The sequence below is a fragment of the Schistocerca piceifrons genome, chromosome 1 (genome assembly GCF_021461385.2).
Source record: "Schistocerca piceifrons isolate TAMUIC-IGC-003096 chromosome 1, iqSchPice1.1, whole genome shotgun sequence".
Classification (NCBI taxonomy): domain Eukaryota; kingdom Metazoa; phylum Arthropoda; class Insecta; order Orthoptera; family Acrididae; genus Schistocerca; species Schistocerca piceifrons.
The window spans coordinates 540,068,683-540,085,785 of NC_060138.1; positions in this window are offsets into that span (position 1 = coordinate 540,068,683).

The window sequence follows — 17,103 nt, forward strand, 5'->3', positions numbered from 1 at the left end:
AGGAAAGAAAAAAATTCCATATGAACTGAAGACAGTAATGGAAAGTTATCTTGACAGACGATAAGGATAGATGTCATTACTACGGAACTAAATATTCATGCGGTTCAGGTGGCCGTAAAAGTCGTCAAATAATCCATAATAGTTATCAACAAACCAATTACAACACAGACTGTGGCACCTTTAGCCACAAATCAGTGTAAAATCTTTCACAGCAACGCTTCAGTGCTAATCCAACAATGTAGTGACAAAACTACGCTTCCCACTCTCCAACAACTTCTGCTGCCATCTTGCAGACATTCTTGAAACTATCATTTGTGGTCATTTAAGAAACCTGCACGTTTATGCTCTGACCAGATTTACACGATGAGAGGAATGAGGTAACATTACATGCACTCATTTGAGGACACGATGCACGAGAGGGTCTAATAACCGTCATTCCCCTTCAATGAGCATTGCGCCGATAATAAGACGGCCGCAGTTCCCAATATCGCGCGCATTGGTAACAGCTAGTGATGTCCACAGGTATTCATTTCTTAGTTGAAAGCAGCAAGCCAGATAATACTGGTTTAAACGATTTTTAAGTAATTTCCAGTGCGAATCGGCAGCTGAAATTGGGCTTGCGTATTTCAAGTGGCCGTAATTACGAGTGGCAAAAAGATCGTGGCAGATTTCAACATCACAAGCCTTCTAAGATGTAGAACGGTTGCGCACGTATTAAGAAATAAGGCGTTGCTGAATACTGTAGTTTGTAGCACCGTGGGAGACTATAAGATCACGAGCAGGCTCCTGTAAACGATCTATGAAGTCCGCTGTTTACTGTCGATAGGTCTGTCAAACGTGCGCAGTCGTTCCAGCCAAGTTCGTCAAGTTTTTGCCCTCTACAGCTCCCTCTAGTACTATGGAAGTCATTCCCTCCTGTCTTAACAGATGTCCTATCATCCTGTCCTTTCTCCTTATTAGTGTTCACATATTCCTTTCCTCTCCGATTCTGCACCGGACCTCCTCATTCCTTAGCTTATTAGTCCACCTAATTTTCAACATTCGTCTGTAGCACCACATCTCAAATGCCTCGAATCTCTTCTGTTCCGGTTCAACCACAGTCCATGTTTCACTGCCATACAATGCTGTACTACAGATGTACATTCTCAGAAATTTCTTCCTCAAATTAAGGCCTATGTTTGATGCTAGTAGACTTCTCTTGGCCAGGAATGCCCTTTTCGCCATTGCTAGTCTGCTCTTGATGTCTTCCTTACTCCTAGATAGCAGAATTCCTTAGCTTCATCTGCTTCGTGACCATCAATCCTGGTAAGTTTCTCGCTTTTCTCATTCCTGCTACTTCTCATTACTTTGGTCTTTCTTCGATTTACTCTCGATCCATATTCTGTACTCATTACACTGTTCATTGCATTCAGCATATCATTTAATTCTTCTTTACTTTGACTCAGGATAGCAGCGTCATCAGCGAATCGTAACATTGATATTGTTTCACCTTGAATTTTAATTTCACTAAAAAACCTTTCTTTTATTTCCATCATTGCTTCTTCGTTGTACAGATTAGACAGTATGGGGGAAGTCTCCATCCCTGTCTTACACCCTTTTTAATCCGAGTGCTTGGTCGTCCTACAGTTTACCTGTATTTTCCTAAGAATTTCGAACATCTTGCACCATTTTACATCATCGAACGCTTTTCCCAGGCCGACAGATCCTGTGAACGCGTCTTGGTTTTTCTTTAGTCTTGCTTCCATTATCAACCGCAACATCAGAATTACCTCTCTGTTGCCTTTATCTTTTCTAAAGCTAAACTGATCGTCATGCTGCGCATCATCCACTTTCTTTTCCACTCTTCTGTATATTATTCTTGTCAGCAACTTTGATGCATGAGCTGTGAAGCTGATAGTGCGATAATTCTCGCACCTGTCACCTCTTGCAGTCTTCCGAATTTTGCAGATGATATTTTTCCGAAAGTCAGATGGTATGTCGCCAGACTCATACATTCTACACACCACCGTAAATAGTAGCTTTGTTGCCACTTCCCCCAATGATTTTAAAAATTCTGAATGTTATCCGTCCCTTCGGCCTGATTTGATCCTAAGTCCTCCAAAGATCTTTTAAATTTGATTCTAATATTGGTCCCCTATCTCTTCTAAATGGAATACTGTTTCTTCTTCTATCACATCTGACAAATCTTCCTCCTCACAGACTTTTCAATGAATTCATTCCACCTATGCGCACTCTCCTCTGCATTTAACAGTGGAATTCCCGTTGCACTCTTAATGTTACCACCCTTGCTTTTAATGTCACCGTTTTGACTTTACTGCATGCCTGCCTGCCCGTCCAACAATCATTTCTTTTTCGATTTTTTCACATTTTTCATGCAGCCATTTCGTCTTAGCTTCCCTGCACTTCCTATTTATTTCATTCCTCAGCGACATGTATTTCTGTGTTCCTGAGTTCCCCGAACATTTTCGTACTTCCCCCTTTCATTGACAACTCAACTATTTCTTCTGTTATCCATGGTTTGGCTCTGAGCACTATGCGACTCAACTTCTGAGGTCATCAGTCGCCTAGAGCTTAGAACTAATTAAACCTAACTAACCTAAGGACATCACACACATCCATGCCCGAGGCAGGATTCGAACCTGCGACCGTAGCGGTCACGCGGTTCCAGACTGAAGCGCCTTTAACCGCACGGCCACACCGGCCGGCTATCCATGGTTTCCTCGCAGTTACTTTTCTTTGTATCTATGTGTTTTTTTTTCTCCAACTTCTGTGATGACCCTTTTCAGGGATGTCCATTCCTCTTCAACTGTACTGCCTACTGTGGTATTTCTTATTGCTGCATCTATAGCCTTAGAGAACTTCAAGTGTATCTTGTCACTCCTTAGTACTTCAGCATCCCACTTCTTTGCGTATTGCTTCTTTCTGATTAATGCCCTAAACTTCAGCCTACTCTTCACTGCTACTACATTGTGATCTGAGTCGATATCTGCTCCTGGGAACGCCTTACAATCCAGTATCTGATTTCGGAATCTGTCTAACAATGATGTAATCTAACTGAAATCTTCCCGTACCACCCGGCCGTTTCCATGTATACCTCTTCTTCCTCTTGTGATTCTTGAACAGACTATTCGCTATTACTAGCTGAAATTTATTACAGAACTCAATTAGTCTTTCTCCCCTCTCATTCCTTGTCCCAAGCCCATATTCTCTTGTCACTTTTCTTCTACTCCTTCCCCTACAAATGCGTTCTAGTCCCCCATGACTATTAGATTTTCGTCTCCCTTTACGTACTGTGCTACCCTTTCAATATCCTCATACACTTTCTCTATCTCTTCATCTTCAGCTTGCGACATCGGCATGTAGACGTGGTTTTCTGTCGATTCTGATAAGAACAACACTATCACTGAACTGTTCACAGTAACACACACTCTGCCCTATCTTCTTGTTCATAAAGAATCCTACTTCCGTTTTACCATTTTCTGCTGCTGTTGATATTACCCTATACTCATCTGATCAGAAATCCTTGTCTTCTTTCCATTTCACTTCACTTACCGCTACTATATCTAGATTGAGCGCTTGCATTTCCCTTTCCAGATTTCCTAGTTCCCCTACCACGTTCTGGCTTCTGACATTACACGCCCAGAATTGTACGAGGGTTGTTTTTTAAGTAAGGGCCGTTCGCGCGTATAGTCCCGTAGTTCGCGCGGACGCCGCAACAAGCCACTTGCTGGCATCCTTCCCGTTCACACTGATGCAAGTTGCAGCTCTGTAGCTGACGTGTACGCATCGCTGCGCTACTTTATAATGTTTACGATTATTGAATCGCCCGCCGCGTGTGAGATACGGTCAGTGATACGTTTTTTGACCGCGAGAAGCCTATCAGCTGCAGAAATTCATCGTCAGTTAACAGAAGTTTATGGCTTGAATGCAATGAGTGAAGGTAAAGTGCGTCAATGGGTTAGAGAGTTTAAAAATGGCCGTCAAAACGTCCATGACGAAGAACGCTCAGGCCGGCCCTCTGTGATCACTGATGATTTGGTGGCTGCAGTCGAAACCAAGATTCGTCAGGACAGAAGATTCACAATTTCCACTCTTTCTTTGGAATTTCCACGAGTTTCAAGATCGGTTTTGTACAAAATTGTGTCTGAAAACCTAAACTTTAAGAAACTGTGTTCTCGGTGGGTACCCAGACTCCTCACAGAGGACCACAAAGGGAAGAGATTTGCCACTTCATTGGACTTTTTGATTCGTTATGAGGAAGAAGGGGATGACATGTTGAGTCAAATTGTCACTGGAGATGAAACATAGGTATCCCATATCACTCCCGAAAGCAAGCGACAATCGATGGAATGGCGACACACAACCTCATCCGTCAAGGTCAAAGCCAAACAGACGCTGTCAAAGCGCAAGATTATGGCAACTATGTTCTGGGACCGGCGCGGTGTTTTGCTAGTGGACTTTATGCCACGAGGAACGACAATCAACTCAGATGCCTACTGTGCAACTCTAAAGAAGCTCCGCAGAGCAATTCAAAACAAATGGCGCGGCATGCTGACAAAAGGAGTTTTGCTCCTGCACGATAACGCTAGGCCTCACACCTCTCAAAAGACTCGGGATTTGATTGATTCTTTTGGCTGGGAAGTTTTGGACCATGCACCATACAGCCCCGACCTTGATCCTAGCGATTTTCACCTTTTCCGGTACCTGAAACACCATCTTGGCGGGCAGCGCTTCAATGACGACGATGAAGTGAAAGCGGCCGTGAACTCTTGGCTGTCGGAGCAGGCGGCCGAATTCTTTGAAGAGGGAATTAAAAACTTAGTTGTACGGTATGACAAGTGCTTAAATAAACAAGGCAACTATGTAGAAAAATAGGTAAAAGTGTGTAGATTCAGAAAATAGAAGTTTTTTACAAAAGTATTTGTATCTTTTTAAAAAAATAAGAACGGCCCTTACTTAAAAAACAACCCTCGTAGAACGTTATCCTTTCGTTGATTCTCCAATCTCTCTCTCTCATGGTCACCTCACCCTTGGCAGTCCCCTCCCGGAGATCCGAATCGGTGACTATTCCGAAATCTTTTGCCAATGGAGAGATAATCATGACGCTTTTTCAATCACAGGCCACATGTCCTGTGGATGCACGTTACCTGTCTTTAATGCAGTGGTTTCCATCGGCTTCGGAATCCTCATGCAGTTGATCATTGTTGTCCGCCTTTAGGGGCAATTGCCCACCTCTAGGATAAGAGAGTGCCCTAAACCTCTGCCCGCTCGTTCGCAGAATGAAGGTGACTTCTTACGCCGGAATAATTTGATTAACACGTGAAATTTATCAAACTGAATGATAGTCTACGCGGGCCTTAAGGCAGATCGTTCAAAATGCGGTATTTTGGTAGTTCTGCTAAAATAAAGAGAATAGCAGGGAAACTACGAGAACGGAGAACCAGGTCTACGGTCGAAAAAGCAACTCGCAAACCCTGTTGGGTAAATTTAGAGTCAGAGGAAGGTCGTGCGAACTCCTGCTGCCTCCGCTGTGTATCTCTAGTTCGGATCACAATAAAAGAATGTGCTAGTTCTGATTTTCCTTCATGTCAGCAATTTCACAAGATTTAAAGTTGAACGGTAGAAAGCTCAAAAGAATGCCTGCGAGAGGTAAGGCAGTGAGCCTGAAAAATAATGCTTTACCAATAGAATGTTTTGTCAGCCTTGATTTGCATTGTTCGTCGATTATGGTTTTACAACTTGTTTAATTTTTTATTTACAGCTCCAATGACAAAGGGGAAAATTCTAGTCGAAGGTGAATGCTGAGATCACATGTACACTAAAAGCAAGAAATGGACGAGGAAATCTAACCATTGGATAGGTTTTAACAGAATAAAGCGAAACATGTATAGTAACGAAAAAATACCCATCAGTAGTTGCATGCCAGTACCAGTATTAAATTATTGATATAGCACTTACTGATACCATGTACGTAAATGGAGGATTTGATCAACCTTACATCGAAAATATCAATGCAAAGAACATGGGAGATGATCTGATACATTTACTTCTGTCAAACCTCTTTAAGCCAGTCATAGTCACGTTCTTTACTCACGAAAATGTTTTTGAAATACCGCGCGTTATCCTGTCGAGACCACGGCAATCGACTATTAGTCACATTCCTACCGCGCGCTATCTTTTCAGCCACGGGCGATATCTTAAAAGAGAGAAAGAGATAAAGACAGACACCTACAGAACAGTATGTTCGTAATTCCCCACCGAACGAACATTAATTTGCTGAATGTATCTTGCGGAAAATCGATCAACCTGGTAACAATGAAGGCAACAAGCCGCAATCTAACGACACGGTGGATACGTGAAGCTATTTTCGAGACACTACTACGAATTTCTTATCAGATGACTGAGCAGTTATCTGTTAACGGAATGTAGTATTTGCTGGGGAACAGCACATTCTTCCAAGTTTTCAATCACTGGGGTCTCTAAGCAGTACTTCGCATCCTGAATAGGTATAGTAAAGATTTGTTGTCTCAGCTTGTACGAATTAGGAGTAAAGTAAGTTTCATGCCATTTCCTAACACGTTGGTGACACGTATTTACAAACTAACTGAAGACAGCACAAAGGAGAAAGAATGTAAGAGCAAACTTCTGTTTGACGGCATCGGTGAGAAAGAAATCGAGAAGTATTAAAAGTTGCGAGAAGCGTTTACTGCTACGCCAGAGGTTGTGGTTTGGTAATAAATGCCATTTGCACAGTGATGATGCATTATACTGGAAATAAAGGAAATAGCGGTACAGTACCCTGCAGTTTTCACGAAACTATAACTGTAACAATGCGAAGTCATCTGCCAAATGAAGCAGGTAAATTACGAGAGATCATTCTCAAGAAACAAGAAATAAATACACACACACACACACACACACACACACACACACACACACACACACACACAGTTGATGGTGTGGTCAAGTTAATACACTGTCTCTCACTAGGTTTACCGTTATCGTCAGCTTTATGACTCGAGCGAAGATTAGTCCCCTTCCTCCAGCTGTCAATCGGTGTATCTGGATAACTTTTAGCTACCAGACTGGATAATCGTTTGTTACTAGGTAGAACTGCAAAAACATGGACACTACATTACTTTAAAGAAAAAAAATTCTACACGTAAACAACGACAGCAGGCAACTGGTTATATGCGAGTCCGAATGACCATCAACATGACAGAACGTCGAGACTAGCGACTTTGAACAGTCATCGGCTTTCTATAAACAGAAGTAGGCCATATCCTATAGATATTTTGTCATGGGCCATCGGTGACTTTAGCTTCTAGGTTACGGATATGTTTTACCTGTAACAAATCCTCACACACTGTTCTACTATTCTGTTTGAGTTAACAAAATTAATGTTTTTACTATTTTATTTAATGCATCCTTAAGAGGCGAAGAATTAGTCGGAGTCTTGTAGTATAGCTTTAAACATATTGTATCATTTGAAGTGCAACCATCTTTATTGGATAGTCTTCGTATTTTGTCGCTGAATGTTTAATGCAGTGTTATCTTGAACTTTTAAAACACGAAGAAAGGCGTATTCAGTTTTTTATTCCTGTGTGATCAATCTGGGGTCCATCAAGTTATCGCCGAAAGTCTTCAGATAGCTGCACTACTCAGAATTATTGAAATAATGGAGTAACAAAACTAAATAGAAACTTTCGAAACTATTATTCAATAACGAATGCTGCTTGCCAAGACAACTTCCACGAACTATTTCCATAGCAGCCGGAGAGGTTTTTTTTTCGTATATCACTTTCTTTTATGCCCATCATGTCAGTGACAAACGGATTCCACGGACGATGCAACTGTTCATGAAGGGCAACACAAATGAGGAACTTCATTACACAATTTTTTTTTAATAATGGAAAGGAACGATCAAATAACTGGCGAGTCACATTTACGAGGAATTTTCTTTACTGGACTAATCACTTGCAAATATGAATTCCAAGCTCGTTTTTCTTGATATATCTGAGCTCGTATTTTTCCCGTATTGGGAACTTCCTCAAAAAAGCAGCAATATTTCTTATTATGCACGTTTGAGATAACGATAACACTGAGAATAAGTAGATATCCTCGTCAACGTTGTCGCTTGACATTTGTTCGAAAAATATCAGTTTATTGTTCTACTTCGCAGCATATCCTTCTCTTTTATTTGTGTATTTATTCCGTGTAAGTGCTACGCCGGAGGAATTGACTTCGCACATAATTTGTACGTCTTGGCAAGGTCAGTACTTCTATTCTGAATGCAGATTACCGAAAATTTCATCGAAATCTTACCACTTGCTAAATTTGGACCAGCAAACTTAATCCCGACGTAGTTTTTGCCCTCTAATTGGCCTGCTAGAATTTCTCACAACGGTACAGTACTAACATGTTCCACGAAACTACTCTGTCATCGAGCTGTAACAGATGTTAGCGATACGTGCAGAACACAAGAAAAGTGCTAATTGCGCGATATTAAGCGGACACGGAAGAGGAAGTTAACGGAGTAAATATGAAATCATCGTGCTCATATAAGGCTATACACTTCTCGGAACATCAAAGTCTTTTTATCTCCGGGCGACGGCGATAACCGAAATCTGTACACCGAAATGTGCACTCCCGGAAAGATAGGTCATGAGGTAAGTTGAGCCTATCTCTCCGTAAGCCGCTAAGTGCCGCGTCAGAATAATGAGTTGAAGAAAATGAGAATGATCGGTCGTCTTAAGCTAATTCAGAATAACGCTAATTTTTTTATTTTTCTTGTTTTATTTTATTTATTTATTTATTTGGTGCCTAGATGACTGTTGTAGAATGAAGTGGGAGCGATAGAATTTGTGCGTGTGCTTTATGTCGTGTATGCCAGCTGAAAGACAAGGGACATTTTACTTCAGCGCTATTACTGACAAGGCAGTTACACCAAAAAAATTTTTTCTAAAATTCTGAGATCTGTTTGTTCTATCATCCCGCACAGTCATTTATCTGCAAAACTTTTCATTTTCACGCAGTTTCCTGGAGACAAATTTAAGTATTGAGATGAGGATATTATTTCCTCGTCATGCTGGGGAGAGTGGGTATGTGTGTTGTGCGGTTGATATACGACTACTTGCGCGAGGTGGAGTTGCATTTGTGTTATTATACTCTACTTTTTGTAAGAAGTGAAACAATCAGATGCAATCGTCTACAGCACGCCACAATAAGAGGGCGTGTGGAACAGCGGAACCATAATAAGTTATTTAAATGGCTAACAGGTGGTGTGCACGTATGCCAAACAGCGTCCCTTTTTGTGTGAACGCTCAGGTCAGTACCATGTACGAGCCGCATTCCACAGAACGACGAACCCGTCTCCCGGTGTCCAATCGCGCGTCACACACACACACACACACACACACACACGCGCGCGCGCGCGCATACACGCGCGCGCGCGCCGATATTCCACGCTGTGATGGCGAGACAAACAGGTGGTGTGCACGTATGCCAAACAGCGTCCCTTTTTGTGTGAACGCTCAGGTCAGTACCATGTACGAGCCGCATGCCACAGAACGACGAACCCGCCTCCCGGTGTCCAATCGCGCGTCACACACACACACACACACACACACACACACACACACACACACACGCGCGCGCGCGCGCGCGCGCCGATATTCCGCGCTGTGATGGCGAGACATAGTGGCACATGAGTACACGTTTTCACTTCGTGGGTGCAACTCTTAGTAAGTGCGGAGATGTCACACGAAGTGAAAACGTGTACCCATGTGGCACTATGTTTCGCCTTCACAAGGTGGAGAGTGTGTGTGTGTGTGTGTGTGTGTGTGTGTGTGTGTGTGTGTGTACGCGAGCACACGCGTGTGGGCGTACGAACGGGGCTTATTGGACACCTGGAGGCGGGTACGTCAACCCGTGACATAAGGCTCGTACATGGTACGCTGCTTCAACAGTGAGGCGTCTGTGGAACCAGTGGAGAGAAGAGGGCCGTACACAGCACCGACAGGGTACTAGACGACACAATCACTAGGTTTACGTTCGACATTTTCTGAAAGACGAAAACCAAATTTCGGAAGCCGTCTTTCGCTGTCGTATTTACGTGTTAAGTCCGAAGCGGATTTGCTAGCCCAGTTAAATATGGCGCCTGGAAAAGAGTTGTTATAGTTTCTGGTTCAAAAATGGTTCAAATGGCTCTGAGCACTATGGGACTCAACTGCTGAGGTCATTAGTCCCCTAGAACTGAGAACTAGTTAAACCTAACTAACCTAAGGACATCACAAACATCCATGCCCGAGGCAGCATTCGAACCTGCGACTGTAGCGGTCTTGCGGTTCCAGACTGCAGCGCCTGTAACCGCACGGCCACTTCGGCCGGCTTATAGTTTCTGGTTTAGTCAGCACAATTGCTATTTCTCTTCAGTTAGGCGAGGTGTAAACAGCTTCAGTCTAATACTTCTACTTATCTTTCACTGTGCAAATAGCCACACCGTCCAGATTAGCCGAAAATTTTTAAAATCAAAACGAAACATGGCAGCTCAAGCACGTTTCAAAACCGGCTGCGTTTACGTGGGGGCGAAAATCGATTGCGGAATTGGAAAACCGGCACCTAGAAGCGGTTTTCCAGAATCGGTTTTGAAGCGTTTACGTGACAACCCAGAAGCGGTATTAGGAAATCGGTTTTCGAGATCCGGTTTTCCGAGCCTTATATAAACGGGGTGAATGTGATCACAGCGCAAGATGACCGCAATTTTGTCCGCTTGGCCGCAACGAACTGAACACCTCTACAGTGTTGGCGCGACGTTGGTGCATTGCAGTGGGTGGGCAGACGCCAATATCTGCGGGCGGGACTAGTGGTACACATTCCATTGCGTCGGCTTCCATTGACCAGAACCCACCAACGCCGCAGACTGCAATGGGCACGTGAACTTTGACACTGGCGTGCTGAGTGGCAAACTAGTGTTTTCAGGCGAGTACCGCTACAACTTGTCCTACAATGAAGGCCGTATACGCGTTCGACGCCGCTGTGATGAAGGTAGTCGAGCGGAGTCCATTGTTGAGCAACATAGCGGACAAACGCCCAAGTGTTATGGTTTGGGGTGCCATTGCCTATATAACATCTAATCTCACCCACATTTTAAGCGCAATCTGAACAGCTACCACTACATCACGGAGGGTTTACAGCCCGTGGGACTGCCCCTCCTTGAGGCCGTTCCACATTCCATATTTCAGCACGACAACGCCCGGCCGTATGTGGGGAGGAACGTGTAAGACCACCTTCGAAGAACCACTAACTGCCCGACCTGCCCATTTACCTTGGCAACTCGTTCATTCGGGTCCTTCTGCAGCCATCGTTGATGCTTTACGGACGCACTTACAGACCGCGTGGCACAGTATTGGCAACTGCATATTCAGGCGCTCTTTGATAGCATGTCACGACGTCTAGCGGCTCTGACTGCAGCACGTGGTGGAGCTACTCTGCACTTAATTTCCAGTCACAATGCATATACATATGTGTAACGTTCATCATTTGTGGAATGTCATGTCCGTAATCAGTGGAATGAATTTCACTGCCATGACTTCTCTGGTCTTGGTGGTTCTTTTTCTCCGGACAGAGTGTAGATGATTGGGCAAATGAAAACATCGGAGGGTGTAAAATATAGCACCCATGGTAGCTGTAACATGGCCTACTACTCTTAGGAAGTGTCAGACATGACAGCGCCCCCATCCTAAATACGGAAAACCGAAAGTGTCACATGTCCTCGCTACCATGACCCACTGCACAGACGTAAAAGTAATTTATTAGAGGACACTGGTGCACAGTCCAGAGCAAAGAAGCTTTGAACCATACTGTTCCCTTCCCTAACTAATCAAAAAATTTCTATCAAAAATTTCTTCCAGATACCGAAATGGCAAATCTGGGTCCAACTCGACTGCACCAGTTGCGTTAACTACGTCTCATTCTTTTCCTTCAAATAACAAATTTATATTTTCTGCGCTTTAGGTATTTCCGGAGTAAATATTTTCTTCAGGCTCTCCATTAATGTGTGTGTCTGCTGTCCCCCAAAAAAATGATACGATTATTGTTAGGAAGCTCAGGTAGTAGTAGTAGTAGTAGTAGTAGTAGTAGTAATAATAGAATAAGTGAATTTCACAAATTTAGATGGTTATAAAACTATCTTCCTCACTGAGTATACAATAATGAATGACAAACTAGGGGAAATGGGAATAATAAAGGACCCCGTAGGTTTTAGAGAACACGACATGGGATCAGATGATTTTATAGCAATATGCCTCACATAGTCATGTTCACAGAATGAAGAAGAATACGAAATTACCCAAAGAATGTTTAATAACATTGTAACTTTTTTGGTGACAATACGCAGTAAATGTCCGAAGATGGCCTTGTAAGCCGAAGACCGGTCAACACAATAAAAGAAATACTGCAGAACAAAAGCAAACTGGTGCTTTCATTTATTATTAATTCTCCTTATGTCAATTAAATTCAGTATCTCCTGTGTTATCCCAGGATTTGTACTAGATTTTGTCTTCTTACCTATGTGATCCTCTGCTGCCTTCACGATTTCATTTTTCACTGTTACCTATTCTCCGTATACTATTCTGTCGTTCCCCTGCGTCTGTCAAAAGTTGCCTAATGCTCCATCTGGATCTGTCTGTCTGTCTCTGGTTCTTTCAACTTATCCAGGTCCCATTTTCCTACGTTCCTACCTTTTTCTGGAACTTCTTCAGTTTTAATCTGAAGTTCCTCCACATCTGCCCTTTGAAATGTCTTGCAGTTTAAAATCTGGTTTCATCACCTCTTTCCTTTGCATTACATAATCAGTCCAGTGCCCCAAGGTATCTTCCAAACATACTATCTTCTTTCGTAAGTCTTAAACGGCTTTTTCTCAACAGTTAAATTACGCTCTGAGCAAAACTCTGCCAGACCTGCTTGCCCTTTATTCCTTTGCACCAGTCAGTGTTAAATTATTTTTCCTTTTCTTCGTTTTTCTACTATCGCACTGCAGATCATCATAGATTGTTTCAATATTTTTGTTGTCTGTGGAGCTAGTAGACATGCTAAGGAATTAGAATAAATTAAAGATCACACTTGAATACAATGTTATTTGCTGATGATCAATCTATTATTTAAACAACTGGGGATGATCTTCCCAGATCTGTGTATTACCTCAATCATATCTGCTCGCGATATGACCTGTCAGCTGTATGGCTCAGAGGTATAGACGCTGAGTGCAAAATCTTTTAGGATTCTCTTTTTAGATGTTAACTATTAATGATTTTGAGGTCCAAGAAAGGCTCCATGCACTGCATGGCAATGGATAGATTTAAAAATTATGAAATGTAGAGAGATCTAAACGTTAAAAATCAGAACACAGAATAAAAGGAAAAGATGAACAGAAAGCAAGAAGGTAGCATATTAAAAGTAGTTCTCCCTCTCACCAAAGGGACGAAACAGACATTCATTTCACAATTTTGGTCTACAAGTTTCAGTTTTAAGGCTGTAAAAATAGCGACTAAAGTTTGTATCATGTTTATGCACTGTCGACAGATATACCCAGGGTCGTATTATAGGTGAATGTGGGTGGACGCCGTATCCCCCCCCCCCCCCCCCGTCTTTCTTCTGAGATGTACACCGTCCCCTCACGATAATCGGGAGTCTCGAACGATGACGATCGACTTTAGGCTCGTTCTGTTTATAGTTGCCTTACTGCGCACCCACATCTCGCATTCTCCGACAGTCAATGTGCTCTGCTGTGAATTTCGTAGCCAGCGTGGGCATTTAACGTGATCTTAGTGAGTTAGTTACTGAATTTTTATACCATTTGTTGAGGGTGGTCATCGCTGATGGTGGTGGTAAGCGACGGATTATACACACGCAAGCGAGAAACATAATTTGTGGGATACATTATTTCTTCAGGAGCAAAGCACCTTATATGTGTGTACAGCTACTGACTGTTGGAACCGACAGCAATATCCGTCCGTGTCTTGACCTGCGAGAATCGTCGTTGTTCGTGACTTTGACCAAAGTCACTTCCATTGTCTCTCTTAATTGAAATATTCTCATTGCTGAGTTAAAGCTCAAAGAACGTATTAGCTGTGAACTGAACTGAGCACTGGTAAACAGCGCAATAAAACAAAAAAGAGCGAACATGAGGCGCGTAGGGTGGGGCATACGCCGAGCTAGTGTACATCGTCACTGTAGATACTAATAGCATCGTATAACATATCCCACAAAAATGCCTGACAACACTACTTGAAACCTATCTGAAACAAACTGTAAGATAAGACATTGGTAAAATAATAACGTTTCCCGCTTTCTTATGCCGATATTGCAATCTTCAATGATGCAACAATATCGAATGTCACCTCTTGACTTGACACACTGCTATGATATTACTATGCAGGACCCAGTACCTGGTCTCACACTTTTACTGGGCAACTCTTTGATCGATGTAAGTCGTGTGACTTGGTGCCAAAATGTCCAGGTTCGTTGCCAACCTTACACACGTAATAGTATTGTGTGCCGTAACAATAAGTAACCGTTGTGAATACAGTGTCGATCCGTGTTGCGATACGGCGCGTATTGATTGTTAATATTACTTACAGAAATGAGTGAACAGGCTGTAACTAGTCCTTCTAGCGACTGGTCAACAACTCCTGTGTCACTTCTGCGACGCGTTACTCCGTTACATGTTCGTGTCTTTTATAAGCTAGAAGCTGGTTGCCCTGGGAGAAGGAGGTGGGACTTGTCTCACCAGCCAATGCGCGACGAGTTGATCGCAAGCTTCCGCTCTCGGCATCCTTTAGTCAGGGGCAAAGTAAAAGTGCACGATTTTAGTAGACCTATTTACTATTTTCAGTCATTGTCGCGCCTTTCCTTTGTGCCTTTACAGTCCGACAAACTAACAACTTCAACCGCTAGTCACGACACGGCCCGCATGGGTATCGCGATTCAATTTCATCAGCGAAGTCACAGGCGTTGTAGCGAACAGATCTGTTCACTTCTGCGGTTCTACGTATTGGTATTACTTGGCTATTTTAAAGCCAGGCAGTAATAAGTGTATAAAGTGTGCTAATTATTGAGAGTCGTCATTTGTCAGTACGTAACGCAATATAGTAATTATTTCAGTAAATCTATTTCGAGGGATTTCGACTACAGAAGATTGTCTGCGTGGTTCGATAGAAAGTGAAACATACCGACCGTCATTTACACTGATGAGCAAAAGCATTATGTCCTGCCCACCGCGAGGTGAATACCTTGATGGTGCTGCGGGCACGTGACGCGGCAAAGAAAGAATATAAGCTGAACAGAGACGAATGCGTAATCATTATAGCGAAGACACGGGCCGCAAATTCGGAAATCCACTGACGTAAGCGGTTTTGATGAAGGACACATTGTTGTGACGCTGCGGCTGGAAACTAGACTCTCTGAAGGGGCGAAGTTGGTCGGCTTTTCCCCCACTGCTGTCGTATGCACGTATGGAAAGTGGTTGAAGGATGGTGAAACAACGAGTAGTCCGTATAGTTTTGGACATCCACGTCTTATCACAAAACAGCGGTCGGAAGATCGCCCGCTGTGTAATTCAGGATAGGCATATCTGACAACAGAGTACAATGCTGGTGCAGGCACACAGTTCAAAGGCCCTTGTTGAACATGGAGTTCCACATCACACGTCCCGTACCGATGTGTGTTCCCGTGCTGACTCAACGACGTAGTCAATTACGATTGCAGTGGACACAGCAATGAGGTTTCACTATGGATCAATAGCTACGTGTCGCCTGGTCGAATGAATCGCATTTATTGTTACACCAAGACGATGGTTGGTTCCTGACACGCCGTCATACAGGCGAATGGCCGCTCGAAGCGTGTACCGCGCCACAGCTACAGTCTGGTGTGGGCAGAATGATGCGATGAGGCTCATTGAATTGGCTTCTATGGGCCCTATGGTAGTAACTCGAAGACACCATGGCAATTGTGAACTACGTCTACACTATTGCGGACCACGTGTATCCCTTCAGGGTTGAAGACTTCTCTGGTGGCGATGACATCTTCTAGCAGGATAACTGTCCGCGACAAAAGACCAGAATAGCGCAGCAGTGATTTGAGGAGGATGACAGTGAACTCACATTGATGTCTTAGCCAGCAAATGCCCCTGATCTGTACCCATTGGAACACACATCGTGCGCCAGATGCCCACAAACCAATATCCCATAATTTTCGGGAATGTAGTGACCTGTGAGCAGACATCTGGTGCCACATTCTTATGGACACCTATCAAGGACTTGTAGAATCTATGCTAAGCAGAATAGCTGTTGTACTGTGTTTGAAAACAACACATGCTATTGAACAGGTGGTCATAACGTTTTGGCCCATCAGTGTGTGAATAGTAGCACTGGAACAGGTATCGTTGAAGATAAAAGCCAATCATGTCAAGTAATTCCTTGTTATTTGGAGTCCCAATTATCCTGTTTGTTCGAACGGCAGTACATGGGAAGAATTTAAGACAAAATACGGAGGGAGGGGGGGCGGGACGTGTGTAGGGGCGGCAAGAAGGGGCACTGAGCGTGTAAAGATGTGCAGAACGTACAAGTGAGTAAATCACAGGACGTGGAAGTTTCTAAAAAACCGAGTGGTATTTCTGTGAATCCAGTTTCTACAAATAAACAAGCTCAGATGCCATCTTTATGAAAAATGATTGATAAACATAAGAATTCCGAGACCCATTTAAATGCATGCAGACGAGGATAAAACAATGTTCTAAGAAACCGTGTAGCTGAACAGCACACACACATTTTTGAAAGTACAAGCGAAGTGTTTCGTACAGTATATTTTGTAGCAAAAGTAACAAACCAATTTAAACTTTCTCAAGTTTGTGCATTCGCAAATTTAAAATAGTCTCGCCGCGCGATGTAAGGCGTTTTGTCACGGTCCGCGCGGCTCTCCCCGTCAAAGATTCGAGTCCTCCCTCGGGCCTAGGTGTATGTATTGTCCTTAGCGTAAGTTAGTTTGAGTTAGATTAAGTAGTGCGTAAGCTTAGTGACCTCAGCAGTTTGATCCCGTACAAACTTA